General features: G+C 38.6%; 1 protein-coding gene across 2 annotated transcripts in view; it reads right to left on the minus strand.

Moving 5' to 3' along the window:
• bcl9 (BCL9 transcription coactivator) overlaps positions 1-20,657 on the minus strand; it is a 554,068-nt gene that overhangs the window by 394,189 nt on the left and 139,222 nt on the right. The window contains exon 2 of one of the 2 annotated variants that reach the window (XM_028800792.2): positions 8,754-9,019. The exons of the other annotated variant lie outside the window; for it this stretch is intronic. The gene's annotated coding sequence lies outside the window, so the exon portion shown is untranslated. The remainder of the gene's footprint in view (positions 1-8,753; positions 9,020-20,657) is intronic. 2 annotated transcript variants of the gene reach the window in all.

Below are 20,657 nucleotides of genomic sequence, written 5' to 3' on the forward strand. Positions count from 1 at the left end.
GATTAATATTTGTTCTGTGTTACCATGCAATTTGGTATAAAACATATCTCAATATCAGAAACACCTAAGATAGATGTGTTGGATGATGTTTTCAATGTCAGGTTAATATATTTTTAAAAATATACTGCAACATACAAAAATGACAGGTGTCTTGAAATTTACCTCTTAAACACATTTTACAGTATATTATAACTTAACTTTACAGCATATTTAATAATATTTTGTAATTGTTTTCTAAAATGTATCATACAGCACATTTTCCTAGTATTTTAAAATATATTTGGAAATATATTTTTATATTTTACACAATAGAGTTTAATATACAATAATGGCAATAATATACATGCTCTACAATACATGTCAGTATGCCTCAAGATGCTGAAATATATTAACCATTGAAGTATTTCATAACATATTGTAAAATATATTCACATACGTAGTGATATATATTTTTAAAAAATATATTTAACATATATTTAATTTTTGTAAGGGGTTCTACAAGTTAGTGATGACCATTGTAATTTTCGTTGCTGATTTTTGTGTAGTATTGAGCTTGTAACTTCTCTTCAATTCAAAAAATTAATTCATAAGGCAGGCTCAGTTATGGGATGCACTCTTGGCCCAATGGAGGTCATGGCAAAGGAGCGATTAAAGACAAAACTGAGTGCCATTATGAACAATGCTGCACATCCTCTCTCTGACACACTAACACTGAAGACTTTTAACCAACGAATCATTTAACAGAAGTGTGTCAAGAAATGCAACTAGGGCTTCTTTATATCAATAGCAATATGTGTGGGCCTGTGACTGCCAAGTTAGAAGTTTGCCTTTCTTTTTAAATTTCTTCCTCCTTTTGTCATCTTGACGTCTGTGATTCTATCATATCCAGGGTATTGGGTAGCTGGACCCTATCCTGGCAACATTGGGTGCAAGGCACTAAATACAGGACACCAGACCATTACAGGACCCACTCAAATATTACAATTACATTACACAAATTATATCACACAAAAATATATGTTATCAATCCGTAAAATCATCATCTAAAGAAGCTTAATTTCATTTCAAGATTGCAGCCACCTGGAAGTCTATGTCAGTAATACTGGTGCAGGGCATCAGCCAACCTTGTGTAGAGCTGTATTTCATTATTTAGGCAGTTTCATAATTTCCTTAATTTTATAGCTAAAAATGCATTCAAGTTATATTTTTATTACTCTGTGTGCTTTACAAAAACAGAAATGAAAAAAAAATTCTAAAATGTATTTTTCTAAAGCAGAGATGACAACACAAATATCAAATGTGTCAGAAGCATACATGGAAATTATAATTTCTCAAGCAAAAACAGAAATAGAAATAGAATTGAGCTGCTGGCAGAATAAAATGTAAGACACATCAATCAGAAATGCCACAGGTGTGTACTATTTATTATTTGAATGAATGAATAATGCATTTGCATAGCAAAGTATATTTTAATAATGTCTGCCACTAACAAGTTATTTAAGAACAGAAAGGTATAAAAAACACATAGCAAATGTCTTTTTGAACTAAAAATATTCCTCTTTGGGTCTTTGGCCTTTCCACATTAATTCAGCTTTACAAGTTTAACTTGCAGCTCAGCTCAACTTATTGTAGTGCACCATGATGAGTTAAATTTAACTAAATTAATAGGTTACTACTGGGATTCGCAGCCCAGTCATTGTCTGTGCAGGTCCACGCGTACCTTCTCTTGGGGACTGTGTTTATCATTTACATCCCAAGATAGGCCCATTAGGCTAATTGAGGACGCTGCTCTGGCTGATTATGAGTGAGTGTTGGTCAGTCCTGTCACAGATCAGCCCAGCAAGCAAGCACCAGAACAACTGGTAAGCCACTGGTTTAATCCTAATGTTTAAATGTTTTATTTCTGATCTGCTATTCCTGTATTTCCAGTTTCTATACAGAACATCTATACATCCTTCAATTCCTTTTCATTTGGTATGGCACCCTAAATATTTTCTATATTTCCTCATCAAAAAAACAGACTATCACAGTATGAAATGAACCCAATAACCCTTGTACCAAAAAAGGCTGTCTTTCTAAAATGGATGATCAAACACATAACAACTTGATATATGTGTTGGGTTGGGAAACCCAAGTCCCCAGTGACAACTTTGAATGGCCTGCAAGCCTTCTAATGTGCATGGAAGCTTTTTGTTGGCCGTAGTTAACTTTTGGGATGCACTCCCCAGAAGTGGAGGCCTACAATAAGGCCTGACTTGTTCTCTAGAAGCCTCAAAACACGTGGTGGCCACTTAGCATGTTGTGGGGGTTGGGAGGTTGTATACAGTACAACTTTATATCTGCTATTTTTAAGAGATATGGACACTAACCTAGTTATCTCCTTTGATTTCTTTCATAATTTGTGAACATTACTTTGTCTCTTGGGAGGAACTGTGGTTGGGATTGTTGACTAAGAACCTGGCTTTAGTTATTATTTCAGTCACTATCTGTGTAGTACCTGCATATTTTCCCCATGTCTGCTGAGTATTCTCTGCTCCATTTTTTCCAACTTCATCACATGCATGGTAGATAAATTGGCGACTCTTAATTGCTCTGGTGCAAGTGAACATATTAAAAGAGCCATCATGGAGCATCTCATCAAGGAATGGCTCCTACTTTGAAACACTTGCTTCCCCAATGTGGTACTCCAGAATCCTGAACTGAAAACAGTGCATTCAGAACTTTAATAAATTAATGGATTGGATTTGGAAAATGAATAGAAGTATGGATGGGTGGATTTTCACTCGGAGGCACAATTTGTAAATTGTAAGCTGTCTAAAAGACTCCACTGCACAGACCTGAACTACAATACAATCTGATTCAATAACTTACTATATACTATATTATTATTGCTTGCTTTGTCTGATAATTACTGCATTTTTATATCTTATTATATTTTGTGTTTGGATGTTTCTTTTCATATTTTTGCTTTATTATCTACCCTGTATTGTTTCTCTTCTGAGGAATTCATTCATGGCGACACCCGCCAGCTGCTCAACAGCAGTGGCAGGACTTAAACTGTAGGCCTTCTGACTTGTACTGGCTGCACACAGTGGTAGTAGTTTTAAATGGAAATTGAATCAGGAGATGTTTTAAAGTTTACCACTTCGTCCCACTACTATATGCTTTCATTTAAAAAATAGCTTTTTAAAATAAAGACAATCTCTGTCCATACTACCATTTTCATATCATTTACAAAAGTTTCTCTGCCAACACACCAAAATGACTGAAATGTATACAACGTAGCCATTCAGCTACACTGGATATGCATGGATTGGCAAGAAAAATCTTTAAAGTTTTAGGTAATGCCATCAACCATGAGGTTTATTGCAATATTGTAGCGACTGGTAAGCCTTTTGTGCATGTAAACAGCATTTAAACTGTACAAAATACAATTAAGGAGCATACAACTGAGCAACACAACAATGGCCATGGAACGCAACTCTTCTATCCCTGCTATGCTGGAATTTAGTTTTCTACCATGAAGTGTGCAATGAACAGGATCCAATCAGGGAAGGGCCACAATATAAGTACGGGCCAATCAGAGTGTGATTGGAGTCTTTGTTTTCAGAAATCTTAGTTCTTGCCCATCTAAAGTACAACTCTGAGGCAGTGTTTGCAGACATATATGGCTATGGATTGACTTTAAAATTCTGCTTATGGTTTATAAAGCCTTAAATAATCTCGCCCCATCTTATATATTGGAATGTCTGACGTCTTATATTCCAAATCGTAACCTCAGATCCTCAACTGAGTGTCTCCTTAGAATTCCAAGAGCAAAACTTAAAAGAAGTGGTGAGGCGGGCAGCCTTCTGCTGGTATGCACCTAAAATCTGGAATAGCCTGCCAATAGGAATTCGCCAGGCTAATACAGTGGAGCACTTCAAAAAACTGCTGAAAACACATTACTTTAACATGGCCTACTCATAACTTCACTGTAAATTAAATCCTGATACTCTATATATCCAATTCATTATAATAACTTTTCATGGTGGCTCTAAAATCTGTACTAACCCCTACTCTCTCTTCTGTTTCCTTTTCCAGTGTCCTTTTGGTGGTGGCTTGTGCCACCACCATCTACTCAAAGTACCATGATGTTCCAACAATGATGGATGGATTAAAAGCCAGAAGTCTGTATGACCATCAGCATCAAGTGATTCCGTGAGAACCCTAACTACAAAGGGGACTATTTCATTTATGTTAGGTAGAATGCCCAGAGGGGACTGGGCAGTCTCGTGGCCTGGAACCCCTGCAGATTTTATTTTCATCTCCAGCCTTCTGGAGTTTTTTTTTTTTGTTTTTTCTGTCCACCCTGGACCTTACTCCTTTTCTGTGTTAACTAATGTTGTCTTATTTTAATTTCTTATTTTGTCTTATTTTTCTTTTCTTCATTATGTAAAGCACTTTGAGCTACTTTTTGTATGAAAATGTGCTATATAAATAAATGTTGTTGTTGTTGTATGGAGGTTTCACGGGTTAAAAACACCAGGACAGTGTGGATGAAAGCGTCAAAACAAAAACTAAGGTCTGCATTTTTAAATGAAAATGTAGTAGTGTGGACAGGGCTTAAATAACAAGGCAAAAGCCAGAAACATCAAGACAAGAATCAAATAAACAAAGCTCAGGATGTATTAAAGTAATCGTACTTAAAAATGGCAAAGGGAAATCAAAAACCACTAACTGAACATGTAACACGAGCCAAACTGAAAGCCTCAAATTGTAGTCAATGAGTAAGGTAAAGTTTGGCACCGGAGAAGTCCAAACACAGTTAAAGAAAGAACGCTAAGGCTTTGAGGTGAATCCAATAATCTTGGATGAACTGTTTCAGTACAGAGCTGGTTTAAATATGATCACATCAGTGACATCATTGCATTGCTTGCACAGTTTAGAGATAGAGAATGGAATCAGGAGATGGCGTGGACAGGTCAGAATTCAAGCAGGGATCATAATGAAGAAGACTAATAATAAAATAAACAAAGCTCAGGAGTCAGGATGTGAAGCCAAAGAACAAAAAGAAAAGATTACAAATAAACTCGGCAGATGTAATTCGAAAACAGAGGAGAGAAGAATGTTGCTGTAATCAGTAAATCAAAAACTAACAATTAGAAAGATGCTAAATGTTTTTTGTTCATGAGCCCAAATTTTGGATCTTAATGCAATAATGGTATCATGTGTCGAACTCTTGGTCATTAAGTCAACCATCCACAAAATTGTCCCAGAATGACGGCACCCATAAAGAAAATAAAATAGTGCAACAGTAGAATGTGAATTATATTTGACACTGGTAAAAACACATGGGAACAAAAAACAAATAATACCAATAGATTCTCTCACCTTCTAAATGCCTGGAACTTTACGTAAATAATTTTTAAAGGCTAAGGAATTGTTAAAAGAAAATTAAAAGCATAAACCTGGTCATGACAATCATAAAATGTGACTTCTAGGACACGCCTCCTAACCACAGGCTGTCACGTCACAGCAACGGGAGCTGGAAATAGCAGCACTTATATGAATAACTAAATGGCATTGTGGGAAAGCACAGTTACATTGTTAAAAAACATGTTGAAACACCAAATAAATATGAAAAGTGAATTAACTGATTTCCAAGACCCCAAAAGCAATGTCAAAAGAACATTTGGAGACCATGGAATAGACAGGAAAAACTAAAATCCACCATTGTAACTACAGGAGAACTCAGAGAATCAAAGTGCGTGGTTACCTGCCACAAAAAACTCTGTCTCTCTGAGCCTTGTTACACTTACAGTATGCCGCCTCAAGTAAATCCAGACGACAGCACTATTCATTTCTGCTATGGAATTTACTCGGGGTAAGTGGAGTGAGGCAGCCACATAGAGAGCCTGGCCATCAGCACCATCACAGTTTGAAGCCCAAGTAGCCATTGTACTGAATGGAGTTCTCCTTTAGCTCTACTGGCTGAAAGTCTCACTCTGAGTGAATTCCTCAGCAGACATATACTGTATTGTCATTTTATGTTTCTGCACCACCAAGACTAGCAACAAATACTTTTCGTTGTACTGTAAGATATAGTGATAATCACAAGACTTGAAATACCTAACAAAATCACATTTACAGTGTTGAACTCTCCAAACGTTAAGCCAAAAAACAAGAGTTTTCAAAAGGGTGAAAACGTGTAATGTGGTGCCTACTGTCCCCTTCTTAACTTCTTAATTATATTTACCAGCTCAGGTGTATATTTAGCTCATTATTAGATGCTTTAATAGGATGCCAGGTTATCCACAGGTTAATTGTAGACCCTGTTTTTATTTCCTTTGAAGCATTGTGTTGCTTTATATTTTATTATTTTTATTTCTTTGGGATGGTATTCTCAGTTAAAGGTTTATAGATCATTTATCGGGATTGCAGGAATTGGAGCTTATCTTGGCAGCGCTGATCAAGATAGGAACAATCTGTGTGTTGGAACTCTAGTATAGGGTCCAGTCACATATGCCCCCACACTTACTCATATGGGACCAGTTTAAAATCACATCACCAGAACATGTACGTTACTTGAATGTGGGAGGAAAACTGGAGTACCCTTAGAAAAACCCATGGTGATACAGAGAGAACATGCCAACTGCATAAAGGAACAGCCAAGGATCAGTTACAGATGTGTACAATTGATTAGTATTTATTTTATCACATTTTGTGCAATTTATTACAGACATAAAGGCTGATAGGAAAATTCTAATGTGACAACTCTGGAGAACCAACTAAACAGCAATGCCACCCATTTATAATATTGTTGTTGCTTGAAATACACCAGCAGGTGCTGAAGGTTCAGCACGTCTCTCTATGTGAGTGACTGCTTACGGCACCTAATGACTGCTTGTCTACCTATCCAGCATTTTATGTCTAATTTGTGAACCACATTTAAACAATTAACTTGTTTAAGCACTACAGAATCATAGCATCTGTCGTCATTATGCACGCTATACAGGTGAATGGTTTAATCAAGGCTGTGAGGAATCACCGCTGCAAGTGTTTTGAGTTTGCAAACATCTGAGCAGAGCGGTTTTCCAATTACATGTGAAATGCAGCACTTAGAGAGAAGGGCTTTGACTTTACTCTTGTTCCCAACGTTGTTACCTGCGTTAGCCACGGATGACAAAATTTCCTGACACTGCACCCTGCCGTCAGAAACACCTATGGGTCCCACAGGAGGAAAAGCAAATACAACACTCTACATATAAATTATTAAGTGGGACAATTTACTGCATCATTTGCTGGAGTCTCGCAGCAAGTACATACATACTTCATCTAAAAGGCAAGGGACATTCCTTTAGAAAATAAGAAGCAGGATAGTTGTGCTCGACTACATGCAAAAAATTAATTTAACCAAGCCATTCGGAGACATTGTCACCCCTAACCAACAAACTGAATACCCAACATGAGGGGCAGCACTAAGACTAAGAAAAGAACTAAAACACTATCTTAATAGAACGTTTATTGATCAATTCATAATGAGTTTCTGTTCCCAGATTTTCCAGAGCCGGGTCACTGGAGCCTGTTCTGGTGGCAAAGGAAATGAACACAAGATGGACACTGAGCTAGGACGATATACCAAGGTATGGGCCAGTTTGAAGCTGGTAATCAACCTGACAACATTGTGTTGGAGGAAATGTTCATACATTAAGCATGAAATGAACAGGCTCTCCCCAACCTGGAGAACAAACTCTGTAAACTAGTAATATTCTTGCTGGACACATTATTTAATTTGAAAATATGACTTTAGATTTGAATAAAAGGATTTTATTGCTCAATTACTTAATTGATCACAATACAAATCAGGCGGTTTGAGATTTCACAGATTACGGATCTGATATTATTAATTCATTCATTATCTGAGCTTGCTTATGTTGAAATAATGTTATAAGTGCGTCAGAGCTTTTCCCAACAGCGTCACAAGTCAAACAGGAACTATCCCACGCTCATTTACACTGAGACACTGATTTGTAGCATTTAATGAACAACATTGAGGATGATTAAGAACCTGAAGAGAGAATTTAAGTCAGTCGTGAGAGCCATCTAAGACAAATTGGGGAAAGTTCTTAAAAATGGGCCGATCACATCAAAGTTTAAACACATATGACAATGATGTTTTGGGAGAACTAAGCCAAGAGATGGCATTTTGAAGGAAGTGAGGAATGAAGATGTTATCATGAAATCAGAATTAGAAAGAACAATCAGCAAGTTCAAAAACAACAAAAACTGATGCAATACCAGCGAAACTAATTAAGGCAGTAAGACCTTGGATATTAGAAAAAGTATGGAAGATCTGCAGTGATATCTCAGAAACAGTCCAATGGCCGAAAGACTGGTACAAATTCATCCTAGTGGAGAGCTGATGAACTCTTCAAACTACTGAGCAACAGCTTTAATATTCCATTTGAACAAGTGTGGTGCTGAGGTATCACCCATTGCACAGATGCGCTTGAGTCCTAATTTGGGATCCTGAGGTGGTTCGTCGTGTGGTGGGTGAGGCAATGCACCATATCAGTGCATACTTCCAGCCTCTCTCACTCTCTCTATTCAAAATAATGTTGAACATCCTACAGGAGAAACTGAGAAACGCACTTGAAGATAACTTTAGTGTAGAACAAGGAGACTTCAGGAAAGACAGAAGCACTATACAAATAATACAGACACTTCGACTAACTGCTGAGGAAATACTAAGCAAATCAAAAAACCCTTACCACTGTGTCATCGACGTCAAGGAAGCGTTCACTTTGCTTTACTGGATCGCCTATGTGCACACCTGCAGAGCTACCTGAGAAGTGTAGTCCCATCAGGCAGCCCTGCTGGGTGCCGTGAATACTGCCGGTGGGAGCTGCTGAGAGGAGATGTTCCTATTTTGAGGGGCTTTCACTTGCAACGTTGAGGCTGAGTACTCCCAGATCCAGCAGAAAAGGAGCCACTTCGCCTTTCTCGTGGAGTCGGAATCGAGACAGGTGGAGCTTACCTGGAAGGTGTGGAGAAGAAAGGAAAAGAAAGAAGAGAAGGAATTACGCTGGTCAGTATGAAGGTATTTCTTTAAATAAAAATTAGTTTTTTCAACCCAGGACTGTTGTTTGAGGATCTTTCATTCCCCATACAGGCCACAAGGTGAGTACACTAGGATTGGTTCCTTTCTTTGGTCTGATTCTGCTAAGAAAGTAGTGAGTTGGCATAGAAGTGTACAGCAGCACACATGTAATGAGACAAGCAGTTGGAGTGGCAGATTCCTATTATCCATAAACATTGCACTCCATTCTGTCCCTTATACCTTACAGCCATTAGACAGCTACAGGGAGCTGAAGTCTGTTCAAGTAGCATTAGCTATAAGGCAGGAACTGTCTCCATATAGGATGCCTGTACATTATAAAGCACATTTATACATACTCACTAACTCCCCACTTATGTAATTAATTTTAAAGCCCCCCTGTTAATCTCTCAACTCTCATCAATGTTTGGAGTACCTGCCTGAGCAGAACAAAAATAATGCACTCATGGAGAGACTTGGAAGAGAAGGTTGCTCTACAGTACTGGTTACTTGGAGCTTTGTGGCAACAGTGACGAGCACTGCCACATTATCCTGCCCTGTACCTATGATTTTAAACCAGGTATTGTTGCCACCTCACATTTCTTGGCCCCTGGTTCATTTTATAGCAAGAGTGATTCCTGTTACATTGCTGGATGGGATTTGCATCTTCTCAGAAAGACATTCAGATGAGCTAATCCAAAACAGCTTAGTGTATATGTGTGTGCCCTTGATTGCACTGGCATCACATCTAAGGGTGTTTCCTGGGTGTTATTTTGATCTGCAACCCTGGCCAGACAAAAAAGAACTTTGGAAATTGGTCGGCTCATTGATAGCAGCTAAACAATGAAGTGTTCCTGCAATCTGGAAACAATATTGGCAGCGAATGGTGAAAGCCAGTTGGCACTGCTAGTAGACAGGTTGGATTTATTTAAACGTACAGCAATTCACATCACCTACTGTGTGTTCAGGTTCATTCACAAGTCCATTTTCTCAGCCTGCTTATTTATGCATAAGGCATAAATCAACCCAGGATGGGATGTTAGTCTACAGCAGGGCAATATACAGGTAAATGTTAAAAAAAAAGAAATGCCTTGTACCACCCTTAGATAACCGTGCTTAAATGTCACTCAGCTTGGGCACCCTCTTGGTAGCCTGCTTGTAGTGTAGGGACTAATAAATGCCACGATGTACCTGCTTTGTCTTGCCAAGCCAGAGATAAAGGCTGAATGAAGAAACACAGACTGGGAAGAAGACGACCGATGGGATTTTTATATAAGGTGGAAGTGCTATGATTAGAAAGGGGAGGGTGGTCTTTCTCTCACACACCTTTACAAAAAATATAAACACATGACAGATGACACAAACCTAAAGATAGGTGCAACTAGATAAACAGAAAATGATAGTGCTCAAAAGTCATATGAAAGGGCATTACCTTTAAAGCAAAACATTAATTGTGAAGTTTTTCTTAATAAAAGGTCTGTCCAGTCATACGTTTCTACACAGTGTAACATGCCTGTTGAGGAGTAAGAATGGCATAACTGTGCAAGATCGAGTGACCCTGTATCAGCTAAATGGCACACTCTTATCCACTAAATATCTTGTGTATTTTAATGTTTGCTAGCATATTCGTGGTACTTTGAATCCATTTCCTTATTTGTAAATCTTGGTGTAAAAAACGTAAAAAGAACTTCTGTTCCTTAGTACCTTTCTGTAGAGAACGCTGTTCCTGTTCTGTTCTATTCTGAGTCATACTGTGAGACAGAGGTGGCAGTTGAACTGCAGCCGGGTGGTTTAAAGTTTAACACCTTGGTAGTCAAACTTGTTATAGTAAAGAGAATATTATTATGTGTTGTGGAACATGACCCGGACACAGACAGGCAGACACGTTTAAATCACCCCACACACGTTTATTATACAAGTCCATATTTATAAGTGTGCACTACAGTCCCCAAAAGTCCCCAAAGTCCTGGCCAACAACAACAATGCCTCACTTCTTCAGGCCACCTCCTTGCCTCCTCCCAGACCTTGTCCTTCTTCCATCCGACTCAAGCCCCTGACTGGAGGGAGGCGGCCCCTTTTATAGTCACCCGGATTTGCTCCAGGTGCCTCCTGACAATCTTCCACCGGCACTCCCCAGTGTGGTGGAAGTGCCGGCTGCGTACCCGGAACCACTCCGGGTGTCCCCGATCCTCTTCCCCCCAGCACTTCCGGGTGTGGCGGAAGTGCTGAGGTCCAGGGCTCCCAAGGCATTGGGGCGCCCCCTGGCGGTGACCACGGGCCCCTACAGGGTTGAGCTTCAAAGCTCTGTACCCATGGTCCCCCACAGCCGCCAGGACGGTCGCCCCCACTTGGTCTGGGGGTGGCGTAAGCCATCCTCCGGTCCTCCGGGGCGTCCCAGCCGGGTTGCCCCCCCAGCCACCTGCGACAGTGTGTATTTACTGAACAAGCTTTTTGCCTTGCAGAGTTATTGGGGGCTGAAGATAAATCTCAGCAGTGTCAGATATCAAACCTGGATATGGTGATGGTCCATCAATAGACGAAGATTCAATATTCCAGGAAATATCTGTGTTTTTTAAATTTTTACTAACACCCTAAAATATGCACAATGTATAATCTTCATTTTTTTAATTAATTAATTGATGTCACAAATCTCCACTTTTGAAAGTGAATATGGATGTATTCAACTGTGAACTAAGATGGACTCGAACGATGATCAGGTTTGGTTCCTGTTTTGAGTCTGATGCTGCCAGAATTGGCTCTGGCCACAAGATACCTGCTGTGGTTTTGGAAACGAATGAACAAACATTATACATTTGTTTTATCTATTTCAGTTTTAATAGGCATTGCCTAAATACTCAGTCCAGTTGACATACCCACATGAAGTATAAGGCAGGAGCCAATCTATCTATCTATCTATCTATCTATCTATCTATCTATCTATCTATCTATCTATCTATCTATCTATCTATCTATCTATCTATCTATCTATCATTTGTATATACAGTATAGACACACGCATACACACACTATATATATATATATATCTTCCTTATCTGCAGGAAGATTTTTTACCTGCAGCAGAAAAAATATTGATCGTTGTGCCATCTTTAGCATTTGGAAGCTTTTAAAATGCTTGATCTCGTTTTATTCGGCATGCCTGCATATCAGATTCTATGGGAGGAATCTGACAAAGTGCTAGGCTTATCTTGTATCAGTTGCACACAAAGGTCGATAAGCCTGGTGGATTCCGTTTCAAACTGTGACAAGTGGGAAGTGCTTGGTTGATGTTTAAACTAGCATTTTTCTTTGTCTTTTCTGTTTCCGCCATTACCAGTCTGAGAATAATCAGACCATTAAAACAGCATATTTTCAATGTTTATTTATTCTGTGACCGTAAATTGGATCAAGTGGGTTTGATTATGGATGTATTTATATCCATATATACTAGATAGATAGATAGATAGATAGATAGATAGATAGATAGATAGATAGATAGATAGATAGATAGATAGATAGATAGATAGATAGATAGATAGATAGATAGATAGATAGATAGATACTGTCTTTTAATTTTAAACAGACCTTAACTTACAATTATAATACAATTGCAGTCATATTAACAGGCATGAGTCTATGATATTTGGAAACATTTACAATTATTACGTTTTTGAGTCACATTTTACTATTAGGAATTCCTTTTTTCAGATAGATAGATAGATAGATAGATAGATAGATAGATAGATAGATAGATAGATAGATAGATAGATAGATAGATAGATAGATAGATAGAATTTTAATGATTTAATGTCTTCTGGGGAAACGATGTTGGGATGCATATACACAGTTGGAATCTGTTGCCCTAGCAACATGTCTGCTGAAGTAAAACAAGAATGCTGAAAGATAATCCTGAGATTAGAATGATAATACAAGGATGGTGCCCGTCAATTAAATAGCCCTTTGAAAAATCAATAGGCCGGCACACCATAAGCAACAGAGTGTGAGGCAGTGAAAGGTTTGATATGCACTTTAGCCTGAAAGGAGGTGTGGCGGCTTAATCAGTGGTCTGCGTGACTCACAACAGAAAAAAAGAAAGAAAAAAAAATCTGAGTTTGCATCATGCTGCTGAAGACCAACATTACAGCACACTGCCTGCCTCTGCCTCTGCTAATAATGCAGCTTTGGAGAGTTCACCTAAAGTTAATGCCCTGCTTCATTAGGTGCACTTTCCCTGACCGAAATTATGATGTTTATAAAATGGAATTACTCCTATTTGTTGCAGCATGACCCTCCAATTTCAGGTTAGGTACAATGCTCTAGATCTCTAGTGTTTTTTTTCTTTTAGCAGTCTCTCACTGTCTGCTGCTGGGTGGCCACTGATCCTGCAGGTTGTCACTGCAACTCATCACTTAATTAGAGAGAATATCTCTTCATTTTTATCAGGCTCTTTTCTCACCAAAATGTCTTGCTGTAGCATTTCAACTATTCCCTTCTGAATGTGCTTAGCTTTTCTAATATTTTAAAAATACTTCTGAAGTGCTGGTCCCTTTACAGGTGTCAATAACAGGGAATCCCAGTGGGGAGGCCAACTTTATTTATATGACTTACATATCACAAGTGCATTATTATTATTATTATGATTATTATTATTGTCTACTTGGATTTGTCTTTATCCAAGTTGAATAACTATATCAGCATACATTACCACATTTTAGAGATTGCACAGTTGGAACAAAGGGATCAGTGAGACATATAACATTTTCAGTAGTTTTATTTTGATTCAGACATTCCCAAGTTAAGCAGCCCATTTAAGATCAGCAAGGGCACTAATGGTGGGAATTTAATTGGAAATAATGTGCTTCACAGTCCAACTACCCCATGCCGTCTGTCAAAATATCAAATTCAACCCATTCCCTAAAGATTTAACATCAAACCACAGAAACGCAAATGAGCAAAACTTTATTTTCCATTGTTAAATCTCTAATAAACAAGAATCAAACACAGAATAAAATTGGTAGTATCAAAATATAGCTTCATGGTGAATTCACTGTAACCAAATTGACGCTTAGATTTTCAAATAATTGGTACTCAGAGTCCCTTCTTTTAAAGCCACTATGCGGAGATTTTAGCTTCTATTTAGTTTGTTAACCTGGCACCACTGAGTTCTACTGTAGTAGATTTAGGCTTGTCATTTGATATACCCTGCTGATAACATTGTAGCCCTTATTGAAACAGTCCACAGTCCCAATAGGATAAAATATCCTACTAATAATTTCACTGCACTGTGCTGCAATCAATTCAATCAATTAAATCAATCAATCGGGCAGGTCGGCCAAATAGTTACGACTTTGGACTTTAAACCTCAGATTGGCATTGAGTAGAACATTCAATGTGCATGTGCTCCAAATGTAAAAAATACACTTCTGTATTGGCATTACTGAAATATTTGAAATTAACAAAGGCATTAATATTGTGAATTCAAGCTGTCAATTTAGAAAGAATTTCACAGCAAGAATGAGGGGACACAGATGGAAAGTTAATAATGACAGGTTTCGCAGAAATATCAGAAAGTTTTCTTCATACAGTGAACCATAGACACAAGGAATAAATTGCAAAGTAGTGTGGTAGAAAGTAGAGACCTTAAGGACTAAGGGACTTTAAGGACTTAAGGAAATTAAAGACTTAGGGACCTTAAATAGAACTTTAAACTTGACTTGTTTTAGAAGTTTCTTATAGAGGTTCAAAACTTGACCTATTGTAATTAAATTAGGTGCATAGAATTGACAAGCTTGTTGGGCCTGTTCTAATCAAAATTGTTCTTCTGTTCTTGCAAAGCTCCTTGGAATAGTGATTCACACAAAAGGATACAATATTTTATATTGGAAATGCCATTAAATAAAGGAACCTCGAAATGACATATAATAGAATGCTAAGGTCTGTCCTACTTTCATGTAAATACTTACAATCTACTGGGGCTAGAACCTTGATCTAGGTCTTAATCGAAAGCTTATGAGCTGATACTCTCTGGAAATTCAAAAAATCTTAGGTAACGGCAAAGTGAGCACAAAAGACAAAAGTGACACAAAGACATGAAAGAAAAAGAAGAGGAGTGGCATCTGCAGAATATCAGGCAAATCACAGAGACTGATTACATGATAAAGAACGCCATAATAGGAAGAACAATAAGAGCATACAGAAAGCAAGAATGACAAAGATGGAGAAATCATAGAGAGTTTACTGGTGCTTACATTTAGCCTTTTGTTGGGTCATACAACACCCTCTCATAAGAAGACAAGATGCTGAACCACATTGACAAACAAGACATATTCCTGACTACAGCCCTGTTAAGCAGCAGACAAACATGATGGCTCAGAAGCATTCAGGACATAGCCCAAATATACAGAATGCTAGACCATGAAAGACGCAGAAATGCATACCGAAAATCGAGAAGATCATCAACTACTGGAAACTTCTGCTCATATGAAAGTATTGTTGTATCATCGATTTTTCTTTGAATATCACTACTTAATAAGTGATCTGATCAGTGTCAAGCTGTATTTTTTATGTTGAAAGCAAAACAATATGTTTCCAAAACAGAAAATGTCTGCTTTGTCTATATTGAGCTAAGCGAAATAACAAAACATATTACTGCTTCTAGAGGAACTAAAAGAAGTAAGTATTTAGAAAACATAATTAATATCAACAACTCCTTATCTTTAACTTGCTATTTGTTTTGTTTTTTGAGGATCATGGGTCCGTGTATTTCAGTAGTAAATAATAATAACAGTAACAATCCCTGAATTAAAAATTTTACTTATAAAGCGCCTTAAACTGAGCAAGTCATTTCTAATTAGTATACTAAGCAAACAAGAATACCATTTTAAATAACAATGAAAAATAGAAGATCATTCAAGACTTTCTCAATGATAAACAATAATTTGTCTAAGGTCCCAAAGACTTGCAGGTTCGGTTTATCAGGGTATGTAACTCTCAGTTACAAATTGCCTTTGTGGATCCTGTGCCTGTGCTCTTGTTTTCCTTCCAATTCCAGAGACCTGCACATTAAGTTAAATGGCAGCTCTACATTGCTCCTCATGAATGAGACTTGGTGTATAGATGAGTGCCATAGACTGACACACCAACTGGTGTTGACTTATGCATTGTACCTGATGCTAGTCCCGTAACTATGTATTAGAAAAAAACTTATTAAGATGGATGTAGTGAGTCGGAGTGGACTGACATCAATTGGTACAGAAGAGAGAATGGGAGAACACATGTATATAACATTAACATTCCAAACCTATTTGATCAAATTCAACATCAGAAATGGCAAGAACGTATTCAGGTAGCATAGGGTAAATGGCTGAACGCTATTCTGGAAACACCACCAGCCCACCACAGAGGTCACTCCAGTTCTGTGCACTCCCACAGAATACTGATTTAGAATTGACAATTACACTAGCTGTTCCAGTCAGGATTTCATCACTGTGGAAATTGCAGGTCGCCACTCATGAACTCATGACGTTTGAAATTCAAAGACACACCGAGAAGCAACTCATTGATGCTAGGAGCAAGAAAGAATCTTCCCCTCTATCATGTGTAAGAAACACCTCTGAGCTGCTACAAGCGCTGCCCTTCCCAGTGACGTCAGGCTCAACTCACACCCTGTGCGCAGCACCGTCACATGACTACACTAAACCATGCATGTCTTTCAGGATGTGGGGGATTAAACAACAGTGAGGGCAAAAAAACATGCAGACACTGAGAACGCACTCTTGCTCTGTAAAAATAGCAAATGTGGACAGGATTTGAACCCAAAATGTTACATCTGTGAGGTAGCAGCACAGTCCACTGTGCCACCAATACATTAACAAGTATAACTGCTTAAATACAGTAGTGAGATAGTAAAGTAAGGCTTTTAAATGGGACTTATAAGAGGACATGGATATATGCAGAGAAGGAAACAGGTAACTTCTGAGGCTAAATAAAAAGATGTTTAACAAGACAACTCCACTTTCCTGTGATTACGAGACAATCTACAATGAAAAGACTTCTACAGACTCCTCCATTGTTATAATTTTTTCTTCAGATTTATCTTTGGTTTCACTTATCTTAATTACCAGGCACATTGGTTAAGGAATTGAACATTAAACTGCCATTTCAGTTCCCACCTTTGACTCATCGTGTTACACAAGACACTTAACCTCTGTGCTTCATATATTTGTATAATTGTTTGTACGATACTTCAGGAGTGTGTTTATTACAAATGAGGCTCAATAAAATAAAGTTTATCTTAATTTTGTATTATGCCTTATTAGGAATTCTAGCATGTCTTGCATTGCCTATTGTGATGGTATCAGATATGAAATCAACTGCTGCAACAAAGAAAGATCGGCAGAAAACCTGCAGGCCTTACAGTGTTCAGGGCCTTTGTTTTATTTTCGCTTGGTCATGTCTGTGTAGAGCTTGCATATTCTTTGTATTGACTTCATTTTCTTCTTGTTTTTTATCTCCCAATTCCCAAAGATTTGTATATTAGGCTGAGTATGGCATATTGCCTAAGGAACTGGACACTAAAACTCAAGGGTACTGGTTTATCCCAACCGATAATCCACCATGTGATCTTAAATGAGGCACTTACCGTATATACTCGCATATAAGTCAGGTCTTGAAATCTGAAAAATCGATCATAAAATCAGACCCCGACTTATAGGCCCGTTCAAAAATACGACACTTCACTTCATCTTCTTGCCTCCTCCAATCTCACGCCAGTTTCTCAGAAGCATCAAATTTTGTTGCAGCAGAGCAGTAACCAATTTCTTTCACTACTTCAATAACGTTTAATTTAACACCAGCTTCTGATCGAATGTTCCATCGTAGATAAGAGATGCTCTTACGATAAAGATGTATGAGGGCATGAGACAGAAAAAACACAAAGCAGTGCAAATGTCGCTTCGATATAGTTCGGGTATTACCGTGTGGTCACATAGGCACAATACATAGAAAAAAAGGCAGTGTGCACCATGGTTACTCTCTCAGGTGGGCATTAGCATATCATAATCTCTTGGACCTATAGCGTGGTCCATATTCGACTTATACGACCGACATTATAAAATACCAGAAATTAAATGGTACAATCAAGTCCTGACTTGTCTGCGGGAGAACTTAAATGTGAGTATATAGGGTATTTTAAAAATAGAAGAAATGTGTACAAATGTAGGATGTATCTATAGTTGTAAAGTGTCTTGGTATGAGGTTCACTACAGAGAAGTCCTATATAAAAATAGCAGTTGTTGGTTGATTGTTTCAGTGGCCAATCTATATTGTCCTAGCACAAGTGCGTGTGGATTTGAGCACAAGTTTCCTATACATATCGTATGATGTTTAATTTAATGTATGGTGTTGTATTCATTGTTTATTGGTATCATACTAGTGTCACTTGAGTATGGGATACAGGCAGGCAGCAATTTCATTGTAAGTTAAAAACTTAAACTTGAGTGTGCCATGTTAAGAACCAGCTCTTACAAAATTTTGAGCATCGCATGACCCTATAAGAGAAGAATCGGGGTTAGATACCTGATGAATAAAAAACCTGAAGTCCTCATAAGCAAAAATGGATATCAGGGCTCCTGATACCATATTCAAAGGTGAAGAGACTATCACGTGCAGAAGTCTATTAGTCTGTTAGAGGGATCAATTTTGTGTAACTGCGCAGTTTCTAACCAGATTTGCCCTTAGTATGGAGGAGACTAACCTTGGTGTCACTTCCACCTGCACTAACTTCAGCCTTGCCTTTTCCAGCTGATGAGAGATGACAGAGACAAGAACATAAAGTTGCTGTAGGTGATACGACCAGTGAGCACCAGAACACACATCTTGTCAGCACTTCACCTACTGAAGCAAACTAATTACAATACCTATAAAAAGTATTCCTCGCCTGGGAAGTTTTCACATTTTATTGCTATAAAACATTGAAACACAGTGGATTTAATTTGGCTTTTTTGACATTGATCAGCAGAAAAAGACTTTTTAATAGTGAAAACAGACCTCTGCAAAGTGGTCTAAACTTAATTACAAATATAAAACGCAAAATTATTTATGGCATAAGTCTTCACCCCCTTTAATACGACACACCTAAATCATCACTGGTACACCAATTGGTTTAAGAAGTCACAGAATTACATCAATGAAGATGACCTGACTGTAGACAAAGGAATTTGAATGGGTTATAGTCTAAATGCACCTTATCTGATAGGGACGACATGTGGTGTGGCGGACGGCCTGGGCCCTCGCCGGCCGGGACGCCTCCACACTGGGAGCACCAGGGGAGCAAGTGTGGCCAGAGCTTTACCTTCCCCGGAACAATAGACGGCACCGCTCCTGGGTTGTAGCGGTGCCTCGGACTCCCGCAGGGCTTCATGGGAGTTGGAGTTTGGTACAACCCTGTTGGGCACCGCCAGGGTGTGCTACAATTACTGCTGAGCCCTGGAGAGCAGCTCTTCCGCCATATCTGGAAGTGCTGCCAGAAACACATCATCAGACACTAAGGAGCCAGCAGACACTACTCCGGAAGCCAGAGTTGGGAGGAGGAGGACGAAGCTTGCCGGAGGGGGAGTGGATGAGAAGAAAGAGAGAGAGAGAGAGAGATAAAGAGAGGAGACGAAAGGGAGAAAAGTAAAGCGTGTTGGTGCTTGTTGGAACTGTATAAATAAAATCACGTGTGCTTTGGTACTTGTGTCCTTAGTGCCTGTCTGTGATCCGGGCTGGAATGTTCACAGTGGTTAGTTAGTAGGGTGGCCTAACTGACACAATGAAGACAAAAGAACTTCCTAATCAACTCTATGAAAAATAGGATTGCAAAGAACATGCAAGAGGATGGAGACCAGAAAATATCCAAGTCACTGAATATACTGTACTGTCAATTTAACCATGAAGAAATGGAAAGAGCAGACACAGCTGTAAACCTGCCTAGAGAAGGTCGTCTGCAAAACCTGAGAAATTCTGCCAGAAGAAGACTAGTGAGGGAGGCCAGCAAGAGACGTACGATTACTCTACAGGAGATTCAAGCTACACCAGCTGAGATTGGAGAGACTATGCAGACAACAAGTGCTGCTTGTGTGTGTCGTCAGTTGCATCTTTATGGGAAAGCGGCAAAGAGAAAAAGACACATCTCTGCTAGAGTTTGGCAGAACAAACAAGAGAGACTCTGAAGTCAGACAAAAGAAGGCTGAGACAAAAACTGAGCTTTTTGACCGTTAAACTAAATGTTATATGTGGTGTAGACCACATATAGCAGTGCACATTATCAAAAACACATCATCTCTACTGTGAAAAATCTGGTGCAGCCTGCAAGAAACCTGCACCTTTGGAGAAGATTTGTTTTCGAGACAACGAACCCAAGCATTACGGAAAACCTTCACAGGACTGGCTTAAAAACAACAATGTTAATGTCCTGGAGTGGCCGAATCGGAGTCCAGATCTCAGTCCAATTGAGAATTTGTGGCTGGAATTGATCCCCATGTTACCTGACAGGGCTTGAGCCATTTTGCAAAGAAGAATGCAGTAAAGGTGCAGTGCCTAC

Source organism: Erpetoichthys calabaricus, chromosome 4 (assembly GCF_900747795.2).
Source record: "Erpetoichthys calabaricus chromosome 4, fErpCal1.3, whole genome shotgun sequence".
Classification (NCBI taxonomy): domain Eukaryota; kingdom Metazoa; phylum Chordata; class Cladistia; order Polypteriformes; family Polypteridae; genus Erpetoichthys; species Erpetoichthys calabaricus.